The sequence below is a fragment of the Schistocerca americana genome, chromosome 4, assembly GCF_021461395.2.
Source record: "Schistocerca americana isolate TAMUIC-IGC-003095 chromosome 4, iqSchAmer2.1, whole genome shotgun sequence".
Taxonomy (NCBI): domain Eukaryota; kingdom Metazoa; phylum Arthropoda; class Insecta; order Orthoptera; family Acrididae; genus Schistocerca; species Schistocerca americana.
In genome coordinates, this window is record NC_060122.1 from 816,327,773 (window position 1) to 816,340,424 (window position 12,652).

Consider the following 12,652-nt stretch of genomic DNA (forward strand, 5'->3'; position numbering starts at 1 on the left):
GTGCAACAGAAGTTTAACGGATTCCTTTTAGCATTCATGAGGATGACCTCACACTTTTCATTATTTAGGGTTAGCTGCCACTTTTCGCACCATTCACATATTTTTCTAAATCATTTTGCAATTTGTTTTCATGTTCTGATGAGTTTAATAGACGACAAAGGATAGCATGATCTGTGAACAACCGAAGACGCCTGCTCAGATTGTTTCCTAAACCGTTTATATAGATAAAGAACAGCAGAGGGCCTATAACACTACATAGGGGAACGCCAGAAATCACTCCTGTTTTACTGAATGACTTTCCGTCAATTACTACGAACTGCGACTTCTCTGACAGGAAATCACGAATACAGTCACGTAACTGAGATGATATTCCATAAGCATGGAATTTGGTTGGAAGCCGCTTGTGTTGATTCTGGAAATCAAGAAATACGTAATCAATTTGAGATCCTTTGTCAGTGGCACTCAACACTTCATGCCATTAAAGAGCTAGTTATGTTTCACAAAAACGATGTCTAAACCCGTGCTCATTCTGTGTCAATAGAACGTTCTCTTCGAGGTAATTCACAACGTTCGAACACAATATATGTTCCAAAATCCTGTTGCATATCAACGATAGTGATATGGGCCTGTAATTTAGTGGATTACTCCTACTACCTTTCTTGAATATTGGTGTGACCTGTGCAACTTTGCGTACGAATCTTTCGTCGAGCGAGCGGTTGTATATTATTGTTAAGTATGGAGCCATTGCATCGGCATACTCCGAAAGGAACCTAATTGTTATGCAGTCTGGACCGGAAGACGTGTTTTTATTAAGTGATTTAGGTTGCTTAACGACTTCGAGGATATCTACTTCTAAGCTACTTATGCTGGCAGCTGTTCTTCATGCAAATTCTGTGATGTTTACTTCGTCGTCTTTGGCTAAGGAATTCAGAAAGGATGTGTTTAGTAGCTCTACTTTAGCAGCACTGTTGTCGATAGCATTTCCATTGCTATCGCGCAGAGAAGGCATTGACTCTGTCTTGCCGCTAGCATACTTCACATACGACCAGAATCTCTTTGGATTTTCTGCCAGGTTTCGAGACAAAGTATCGTTGTGGAAACTATTATAAGCATCTCGCGTTGATGTCCGCGCTAAATTTCGAGCTTCTGTAAAAGATCGCCAATCTTTGAGATTCTGCGCTCATTTAAATCTGGCATGCCTTTTTTCTTGGCTTCTGCAACAGTGTTCTCACGAGATTTGTGTACGAAGGGGGATCAGCTCCGTAGTTAATTTATTTGGTATAAATCTTTCAACTGCTGTAGATACTATTTCTTTGAATTCAAGCCACATCTGGTTTACACTTACACTGTTAATTTGCAAGGAGGGGTGGTTGTCATGACTGTATCAGAGACGATGTGCGCTCATTCAACAGCTTAATAGTTGTACGAAGGTCTCTCAATGCACGGTCATCGAGGAAGCCTTACAAAGGCGAAACGCGTCATTACAGCAATATTTTCGCAACTAAGACCGTTTTATTCAAAAATAATCTTTGTACTGTAGCTGTACTAGCTGGCCAGATGGAGTGGGTGATGCTTTATAGCAAAATAATCATTTCTTATACTAATGAGAGAAGCGGAACACGCACAGTAAGGCAAAACGAAAAGTGATAGACCACCGGGTGAAGAAACAAAAGGCGGAAGGGAAAGGGCAGTAGTCTGCTGAGTGCAGAATTCAGCCGCGAGAGAAACTAACCGCGCTCCCTGCTTACCACTGTCGTTGCGTCAGCTCGGCTTCCGCTTTTATACGAGCTGAGAACCCCCCCCCCCCCCCCCCCCCCATTGTGTGGTTGGAAACCACAAGCCGTGGATTATGTTCTCCGGTGACGTACAGACCATTTCCAAACTTAAGTATTTCCACTACCGCCAAGGAATGTTTTCAATACGATGAAACTACATACGGAACACTTTGCTCTTTACACTCCTTGTGATTCACACCGAGGAGACAAAAGTCGTGGAATACCTCCTAATATCGTGTCGGACATTCTTTTTCCCGGCGTATAGCAGCAAACCGACGTGGCATGGCCTCAGAAAGTCGTTCAAAGTTCCCTGTAGAAATATTGAGCCACCTATGGACGTCCATAATTGGGGAAGTATTGCCAGTGTAGGATTTTGTGCACGAACCGACCTCTCGATTACGTCCCATACATGTTCGATGGCCATCAAGGTGGCCAAACCATTCACTCGAACTGTCGAGAATGTTCTCCGAACCAATAGCGAACAATTGTGGTCTGGTGACATGGCGTATTATCATCCATAAGAATTCCATGGTTTTTTGGGAACATGAAAGCTATGAATGGATGCAAATGGTCTCCAAGTAGCTGAGCACAACTATTTTCAGACAACGATCGGTTCAGTTGGACCAGAGGATCCAGCCCATTCCATGCAAGCACATCCCACACCAGTATGTAGCCGCCGCCGCCGCCGCCGCCACCACCACCACCACCACCACCACCACCAGCTTGCAAAGTACCTTGCTGACAGCCCGGCTTCTACATCTACATATATACTCCGCAAGCCACCCAACGGAGTGTGGCGGAGAGCACTTTACGTGCCACTGTCATTGCCTCCCTTTCCTGTTCCAGTCGCGTATGGTTCGCGGGAAGAATGACTGCCGGAAAGCCTCCGTGCGCCCTCGAATCTCTCTAATTTTACATTCGTGATCTCCTCGGGAGGTATAAGTAGGGGGAAGCAATATATTCGATACCTCATCCAGAAACGCATCCTCTCGAAACCTGGACAGCAAGCTACACCGCGATGCAGCGCGCCTCTTGCAGAGTCTGCCACTTGAGTTTGCTAAACATCTCCGTAACACTATCACGGTTACCAAATAACCCTGTGACGAAACGCGCCGCTCTTCTTTGGATCTTCTCTATCTCCTCCGTCAACCCGATCTGGTACGGATCCCACACTGATGAACAATATTCAATTATAGGTCGAACGAGTGTTTTATAAGCCACCTCCTTTCTTGATGGACTACATTTTCCAGGGACTCTGCCAATGAATCTCAACCTGGCACCCGCCTTACGAACAATTAATTTTATACGATCATTCCACTTCAAATCGTTCCGCACGCATACTCCCAGATATTTTACAGAAGTAACTGCTACCAGTGTTTGTTCCGCTTCATGGGGTTTGCGACGCACTAGAACCCTACATCAGCTCTTACCAACTGAAATCGGGACTCATGTGACCAGGCCAAGGTTTTCTAGAATGCAACCGAGATGGTCACGAGTTCAGGAGAGGTGCAGCAGACGATGTCGTGGGCTGTTCACGAAGGCAGTCACGTCGATCGTCTGCTGCCACAGCCCATTAACGCCACATTTCACCGCTCTGTCCTAACGGATACGTTCGTCGTAGGTCCCACATTGATTTCTGCGGTTATTTCACGCTGTGTTGCTTGTCTCATAGCACTCGCAGCTCTACGCAAACGCCGTTGCTCTCGGTGGTTAAGTGAAGGCCGGCGGCCACTGCGTTGTCCATCGTGAGAAGATATGCCTGAAATCTGCTACTCTCGGCACACTCTTGACACAGAGGATCTCTGAATACTGAATTCCGTAACGACTTCCGGGATGGATTGTTGCATGCGTCTAGCTCCAACTACCATTCTGCGTTCAAACTCTGTTAATTCCCGTCGAGCGGCTACAATCACATCGGAAGGCTTTTCACATGACTCAGCTGAGTGCAAATGACATCTCCGCCGATGCACTGCCCTTTTCTACATTGCGTACATGATACGCCCTCCATCTGTAGATGTGTATTTCGCTGTCCCATGATTTTTGTCGCCACCCGCTGGTGGCCGAGCGGTTCTAGGCGCTTCAGTCTGGAACCGCGCGACCGCTACGGTCGCAGGTTCGAATCCTGCCTCGGGCATGGGTGTCTGTGATGTCCTTAGCCTAGTTAGGTTTAAGTAGTTCTAAGTTCTTGGGGACTGATGACCTGAGATGTTAAGTCCCATAGTGCTCAGAGCCATTTGAACCATTTGACTTTTGTCGTCTCAGTATAACGGAAATTAACTTCTCGTATTGATGAATCGTGAGGATGCGTTTTCGTTGTATAAACTCTGAACTCTGCTTCCCTGTAAGAAGGGTGCCGTGTGTTTACCCATCTCATTTGAAGAACTGTGATGAGAATTTGTGTAGCATAGTGTAGTGTAACCTGTACGCATAGCGTAACGACCACCGCGCTATTGTGAGAGACAGGTGGATAGCCATCCAGGCTCTGATCGCTCCCCACGCCCAATTAATAACCGTGGGGTGCTGCACCGGCCAGCATCAGTGTGATTTGGGGCTGTTTCCCACGCTCGTTGAGGCAAATGCTGGGCTGGTCCCCACTTTCCGTCTCAGCAAACACTATTCACGGACTGGTGGTGCACATGACTTCCCTATCTTTGGTTACTTGGCGAATCCAGCAACAGGAAAGCCACAGGGTCGCAAAATGAAATAAAACAATTTTGCTAAAACTTGGGCACAGCGTAGTTCATGTTAGACGGGCTAAACGGTGACAAATAGAAGAATAAAGTACTAGTTTAGTGTAGTCTGGCGCGCAACAGTGTAGCGGTAGCCTCGCGTAACGTCGCGTGTTGTGAAATAGGCCTGTGTGTGCTAATGGTTGATAATGCACTTGAAGCCAAGGGAAACGGTAAATCTTGTGGTTGCACAGACGCTAATGTTGTGGAATTGCAGGAAGGGGACCGGTCTCCATCTGACGCTTGCAACAACGTCCACAGTCATATATTCTGACCCTATGGACTTCGTGGACAGGTTTGGGTTGCACAAATCTTTACTTATGTAGCCACTATCGGATCATGACGATACTAATACTTTCACTTCAGGGACTTAATAACCAGTTCCGTTTACTTGTATTTTTATGATAGGCGATGGCAAACGGGATGATGGACTCTTAATTCACGAAAAGAAATGCAGTTTTTCGTAAGTGAACGTTAGCGCTGAAAACTATTCAGAACTCTTTCAGTGCGGATGTCCAAATAAAGAAGCATGGTTGCCTGTTAGAGAAAACTGGAAGCAAGTGATTTTCACGCTTTAGCTGGATTATCAGCCACAAATGCGAGGGCTATTTGGAAAGTAAGGAACGACAGGTCGCGAAATGGAAACCACAGAGAAAATCAAAATTGTTTTATTTGCAACGATTAGATACACCTTCCAGCTACTTCTCTACACAGTCGCCGCTCAGACTTGGACATCTGTCGTAGCGTTGTACCAACTTTTCAATTCCCTCGCTATGGAAGACAGCCAGCAGTGCTTTTCGACAATTTTCTACTCTGGACTGCAGCTCGCTGTCTGTGTCAAAATATTGTCTTCATAGGCAGCGGTTCATTTGTGCAGAGATGAACCTGAGAGGTAGCCAATTACAGGCTGTATTGTGGGTGATCAAACACTTCCCATCGAAAGCGCTGCAGGAGCATGTTCATTGCCCCTGCAGAGTGCGGCCGAGAATTGTAGTGCAGAACGAAACGCATGACATTTATGTTATGTGGATTGCATAGCTTCAGGAGAAATCTTTCGCCAGGCCCTCATACCAGGTGGGAGACACTAATTTCTAGCCATCTTTACATTCTCGCTGTGAGCTCAGAACTTAAAAGAGCGACATGATGTGATCGACGGGTGGACTAGGTACAGTGCCCAACACCTCTGTGCAAAGCTTCACCAGATTTTCACTGTATTTTCCATTTCGCGGCCGATCGTTCCTTACTTTCCGAATAGCCCTCGTATAAATGTCTACATTTGGTTCATCTCTGGAATCTATGACATGTTTCTTGATGTATTCGAAAGGATGAATACAAAAAATTAGATATAGAAAAATATCTTATTTTCAAACACACACAGTTTATCCAGAAAGGAGAGAGAATATGCTTCTTTAATAGCTAATTACTCAATGATTGTTCTGAACTTGATGCAGACGTGGCAGCGAACTACTGCTTTTAACTTGACTGTTACCTTACATACAAGGAGAAGCGATAGTGATGAAGAAATCCCTGTGGGACATAAAGCAGGTGCAACACATGCAGAGAAATCCATTGCTGACTCCGGATAAAACGAGGGGGGAAAGATGCTGTTTTAGCTATTTCGGGTAAAAGACACATTTTGATGACCTACCATCGAGAATGTTGATGTACTGCTGTAGTTCATAGCAGTAGAAGGTAAATGAATGAGTATGAATATGTTGGCGGGCAGGTGGGTGGATAAGAGACGGAACCGGCTTTGCTTATTTCTGTGGGGATCCATTATCTCGGTCTAAGCTTCTTACGGAAGCCAGCATCTTCACTGCTGAAGCTCTCGCAATTAAGGAAGCCGTTCGATATGCGGCGAATCGGTTCGCCGACATTCTTATTGTCACAGATTCGAGAAGTGCACTGGAAAGCAGCAATGGGGCCCCAACATTAATCGTCATGTACTCAATGTAATTACGTTACTCTGTCAGTATGAAAGTCAACATAAACGTGTCCAGTTATTATGGATCAAGGAACACACTTTTATCTCATGCAACGAGATGGCGGATCACCTGGCGAAACAAAGTGTGACTGATGGCCAGCCTCACTATGCTTGCCTTCCACATGCAGATTTTCCTGCTGGTGCAGAGAAAAAGGTCCATCGAGAATGGTCACGGACGTGGGAGATCTCACAACCGTACAAAGGAAGACATCACGCCGCATTAAAGCCGAGTATTCCGCGACAAACTTTGTTCCCCAGACGCCATATCACTACGCACATCCGGCTCGGTCGCGGCTGTTACCTTCACATGAAAGTTCAGCCAGCTCGGTGCAGCAAAGTCCACCCAGCTGAGATTGCAGACTTCACGCATATGATACTAGGGTGTTCACGCTATGACAGAGAACGGCGCAGGTTTCTTACGGCCTTGATCAGAGCCGGAATTCCCCAACCTACATCTGTGACGGACCTGTTTCGACAGCTGTCCACAACGGTCTAAGACATTATTGCCCGGTTTCTGCAAGAAACAGATATCCAGTTATGTCAGCCACAAAGGATCCAGCGTGAGAAGTGGTGATATAGGGTCTGTGTTGAGTGTCTGAATATACAAAGTGTACCGTGAAGTTTGCCTGGTATTAATGTAATTACTCATGCCTATGCTGTACATATGATATTGAATACCAACTCTGTAATTACTAACGTCTCTGGCTAAATGGTTGACGCCAAAGGCCAATAATTTTTTAAAAAAAGTGGATGGATTGCCTTGCGCTCAGGTCACCATCACAGATTTTTACGAATGGCAGTCGGTGTGCTGCCACTGACCCCACAGATGTTAGTTATTACAGGAGCGAACACGTAACATCATGACTGGACCAAACAACAATGAAAATGTGTTGTACAGTCCAGCAGAGGCACGATTCCTGTTCCATCGCGCATGCAGTCGTGTCAAAATAGGACCGCTTAAATCATCAGCTGAGCGGGACGCAGCGACACAGGGCGACTGTAGAATTAATGTCTCAGTGGCGACACAGAGAAACCACTGCTGACGCTTTCACCGCCTCACAGTTGTCGTGCTCCCCACTGAAGACGGCGTCTTCCACCCGGACCAGTTCGCATCTCTCTCTGTTAAGGATGGCAGCGAGTGACGCCTATTTCCAGTTGATTTCCTGCCCTTCAAATTCGCCGGATATGAACGCTATCGATCACGTCGGGGACGTCATGCTGTGGAGCCTCCGGGCTCGAAAGCCACCTCTCCGCGCTGCAAAGAAACTGCGGAGCCAACGTACGGGTATCAGGTGTCAAGCACCTCCAGCCAAATGTCAAGGACAGCTGGGGTTCTATGTGGCCCAAAGGTGGATGATCATTTTGACAGGAATGATCAGCATAGGAAAAGGAACCAAACTCGGTACAGAACTACTATTTTGTAAAATTATCGTGGTTAGCTCCTTTCTCTAACTTCAAGAAGAGAAAAATATAGCAGTAAATATTTCTCAAAATATGGATTAACAGAAATCGGAAAAATAATATATATGTCTGTGTCTGTGTGTGTGTGTGTGTGTGTGTGTGTGTGTGTGTGTGTGTGTGTGTGTGTGAATTCCTAAGGGACAAAACTGCTGAGGTCATCGGTCCCTAGACTTACACAGTAGCTTAAACTAACCACACACACACACCCATCCCCGAGGGAGGACTCGAACCTCCGGCGGGATGGGTCGCGCAATCCGTGACATGGTGACCTAAACCACGCGGCCACTCAGCGCGGCGAAATCTGACTTTTTCCGTGTGTAGAATACAATTCGAACGTAAAGCAACTATTTCAAATTTTATCGCTGGTCCATAGGCGAAGAGGACGTTACCAGAACTGATTTTTAGAAGAAAGTGATTCCTGTGCTAATCTCTAAAGAATACGAATATCGTGTCGTCGTGAATTTGGATGTGTATTTTGTAACTCAGCGGGGTTCAACGTTTCATGGACGACGAGGTAATTAGATAAGGATTACAAAGCCTGATGGGCGAAGGGTGGCAATGAAAATCGGCAGTATCCTTTCCAAATGAACCATCGCGGCTTTTACATTTAGCGATTTAGGGGCACCAAGACAAATCTAAAAATGGATATCCAGACCGAGATTTGAAGCAGCATTCTCTCGATTGCGAGTTCCAGTGTCGAGTCACAGTGCCGCACCGCCAGCTGCACCTCACAATATTAGTGCGAAGCTTCGCTCCGTATCTACGTGGAGTTACGCGAAAAGAAATTTCACCATCATACTGGCACACGCCAGTTCCAAACATGTTGTTATCGGAACTTTGTTTATGTTTATTTTTTTATTTTCCTTGTACACAACACCATATACCGAGCGAGGTGGCGCAATGGCTAGCACACTGGACTCGCATTCGGGAGGACGACGGTTCAATCCCGCGTCCGGACATCCTTATTTAGGTTTTCCGTGATTTCCCTAAATCGCTCCAGGTAAATGCCGGGATGGTTCCTTTGAAAGGGCACGGCCGACTTCCTTCCCCGTCCTTCCCTAATCCGATGAGACCGATGACCTCGCTGTCTGGTCTCCTCCCCCAAACAACCCAACCCCAACACCATACATTAAAATCTAGTGTAAGTCAACCGTAATAAAATTAAAAGATTAAATATTTTTTGCCCAATGACCAGTTACACTGATGACCTTATCATTAGCTAGTTGTAAACATACCGGGATACAGTTTGTGCTGAGGTTTGGGCGCGTAAGTTGGTCTTCCTTTTGGACATTGCCGCTGTGGTTCCCCATCGAGATAGCCCCATCGGGCAATGTTATACTTGCAATTTGAGACCACAGTTCTCAGCCTGTTGAGAGGCTTCCAGTTTGTGAAGGATCTGTTACTTCCAGCCGCAAGTTCTTTCTTCAGCTCCAGGATAGGATTTAGTGTTGCCTCTTTTCATAGTTGAAGTCTCCTCTCTTCGGCGGTGATGGCGACTGGCTCTGACGTCCAAAGGAAACTCTTTGTTTAGCGGAACAGCCTGGACTATTGTTGGTGCCCGGGTAGAGGGCGATGATTATCTGTCGTCTGTTTCTTCATCTCCACCTCGGCAGCTTGCCGCCGTATACTAGGGGGAGCTATCACTACGACAGCGCAGATCATCTCTGTCGGGGTGAGCCTCAATCATCGTGATACGATGCGGGATGACTCATTTACGGCCACATCAATGTGTTTCAAGTGGGCCGGATTCTTCGACGCAGGCGCGGCATATATTCAGCTGCCAGCAGGCAGCCCAATGGCCGCTGCTCGCGGCACATGTGCGTCGTCACCCCAGTTTGCGTTGATCAGGTTACGCACAGTTTGCGTTGATCAGGTTAAGCACTGATCTTTTGCTCAGTGTCTGAACAGTGCTGTTTAAATGACAGAGTTCAGTCCAAATTGACCCTAAAGTATTTGCGGGAGTAGAAGTGGTCTAACCCAGGCCCTTTTCAACTCACATAGTGTCTTCTTTTGGCTTCATTATCCCTCAGGTGGAACCTGAAAACTTGCGTCTTTGCTGGGTTTGGTTTCAGATGGTTTTGGAGAGAGTAATCCTCCAGTATTTCATGGCTGGTAGTTGATTTCTCCTCCACTTTCCTGAAAGTGTTCCCTTGGGCAGCCACCGCCGTGCCATCAGCATATATGAACTGCCTGCCATCGGGACGCGTTGCCCTGAGCGAGACCTGTTTTTTGGCTTCTCCACCCACTATTTTTTTTTCCCTGAATGGTAACACAGAAGCGCCTTTTCTGTAGTACACACTGCACAAATCTTGAAAATCCAAAATCGTTAGTCACTTGGTAAACCTTGTGTATCAGTCTCATGTGGTTAACAGTATCACAGGTTGCGCTCAGATCAACGGAAGCCACCCAAGTCAACTGCTTTCTTTCATATCCATCTTCAATTAAAAATCTGCCCAGTGCATGAGCCTCCTGGTCTAAATTCAGTTTGTTCAGGCCTTAGCAGTAGAAGAGGGATAAATAAAATAATAGAACAGATTGTATGAGTGGTGAAATATTTTCTTCCCGTTAATTTCTGTCTTCTTCATCGTGGGTTCTTGGGAAAATGTGATTGTAGGAAAGATCACTTTTCGCTACTTGTTTCAAAGATTAGTTGAACTACTGGCAGAAAGTGTGTTTCTGTGCTTACCTAATGTTCTCTTTTACTTGCGATCTTTGACAATTTCACAATTGCATTATAAAAGTGGGAGAAAATGCTTTACTTTTCTTATAATAGATGCTGGACTTCAAGAGACCATACGATAATGTAGAGAAAATTAGTCTTTAGTCGTATACTTTCACTGTCTGCGTTGGGTACAGGGCTACGAAATATGGAAACTTAGTTTGGGAAGGAAGACTGGGAGGGAGGGAGGGAGGAAGAAGGGCGTCGTCGACGAGGACATTAACACATGGAACACAAGCTGCGGGAAGTACGGTGAAGCGGGTGGTCTGCACCCTTGTCAAGGGAATCATTTTGGCATTTTACTTACTGTTAAGCGGTTTAGGGAAACCGAAGAGGATCTTAATCTGGATACCCATATAGAGAATCACCGGTGGTACGGATGAAAGTCCAGTGTGTAGCCCACACGGCCAACACTTAACCTCTGTGAAACATTAACGATTTATGGCAAGCGCCACACGCGTATTATTATACATTTATTTTGTTACGACCAATTTCTATCTTCCAGAACATCTTCAGGTCGCCTGCAGCTCAACAAAACAAAAAATTAGGGTAAACTGTAGCATCTTAATTTAGAATGATTAATCACTAAAATTAATGTCCGTTCAGTTATGGTGCTCAACACGAACAAGACTATTTTCGGAGCAACACATTTGCAGCAAACTTGCCACTTAAGTCTGGTGAACACCTGTCCCTCTCCTATGTGATATCCTCCCTCAGAAAGTACTCGTTTATGAGGGGCTAAAAGTATAACTAAATGCACTGAAGCAGTATGTTTTCTTTATAGAAACATGTTGCTAAATCTTTCAACATCGATGGTTTACAGAATAAAAACAAGAATCATCAGGAAAGATCAACCGTGCCAAATCCTATTGGTCCGAATCACATTTTTAAACACGGCTCCGAAAAACATCATGGAATCAACGAACTGCACCCCACGTAAGGGGGTCGAGAAAAGTACGGAAACACTACGGCAAATGCGTGCTTGAACATCTAACGCAGACGCCAGCCAAGCCTTGCCGGCCGCGCTGTTTTGTCTGACCGCGAACGGCACCAGCGGGATGTGCTCGGCGCTTCGCAAGTGTTAATCGTCGTCACGACAGTGTCCTGTGCAGTTGTGGCTGCATTGTGTCGGACCTAAGTGAATTAGAACGTGGGCAAATTGCGGGTGTCGTACGGTGAGTGCTTCCGTGACCACGGTAGCCGAAGTGTTTGGTGCGTCCAGAGGAGCCGTGTCGACCAAGACTTATACTTTTCACTATATATAAATGACCTAGTAGATAGTGTCGGAAGCTCCATGCAGTTTTTAGCGGATGATGCTGTAGTATACAGAGAAGTTGCAGCATTAGAAAATTGTAGCGAAATGCAGCAAGACCTGCAGCGGATACGCACTTGGTGCAGGCAGTGGCAACTGACCCTTAACATAGACAAATGTAATGTATTGCAAATACATAGAAAGAAGGATCCTTTATTGTATGATTATATGACAGCGGAACAAACACTGGTAGCAGTTACTTCTGTAAAATATCTGGGAATATGCGTACGGAACGATCTGAAGTGGAATGATCATATAAAATTAATTGTTGGTAAGGTGGGTGCCAGGTTGAGATTCATTCGGAGAGTCCTTAGAAAATGTAGTCCATCAACAAAGGAGGTGGCTTACAAAACACTCTTTCGACCTATACTTGAGTACTGCTCATCAGTGTGGGATCCGTACCAGATCGGGTTGACGGAGGAGATAGAGAAGATCCAAAGAAGAGCGGCGCGTTTCGTCACAGGGTTATTTGGTAACCGTGATAGCGTTACGGAGATGTTTAACAAACTCAAGTGGCAGACGCTGCAAGAGAGGCGCTCTGCATCGCGTTGTAGCTTGCTGTCCAGGTTTCGAGAGGATTCGTTTCTGGATGAGGTAACGAATATATTGCTTCCCCCTACTTAACCTTCCGAGGAGATCACGAATGTAAAATTAGAGAGATTCGAGAGCGCA

General features: G+C 45.8%; 1 protein-coding gene across 1 annotated transcript in view; it reads right to left on the minus strand.

Moving 5' to 3' along the window:
- The window catches only part of LOC124613228 (leishmanolysin-like peptidase), a 555,464-nt gene that overhangs the window by 232,841 nt on the left and 309,971 nt on the right, over positions 1-12,652 (minus strand). The gene's annotated exons all lie outside the window — the stretch shown is intronic.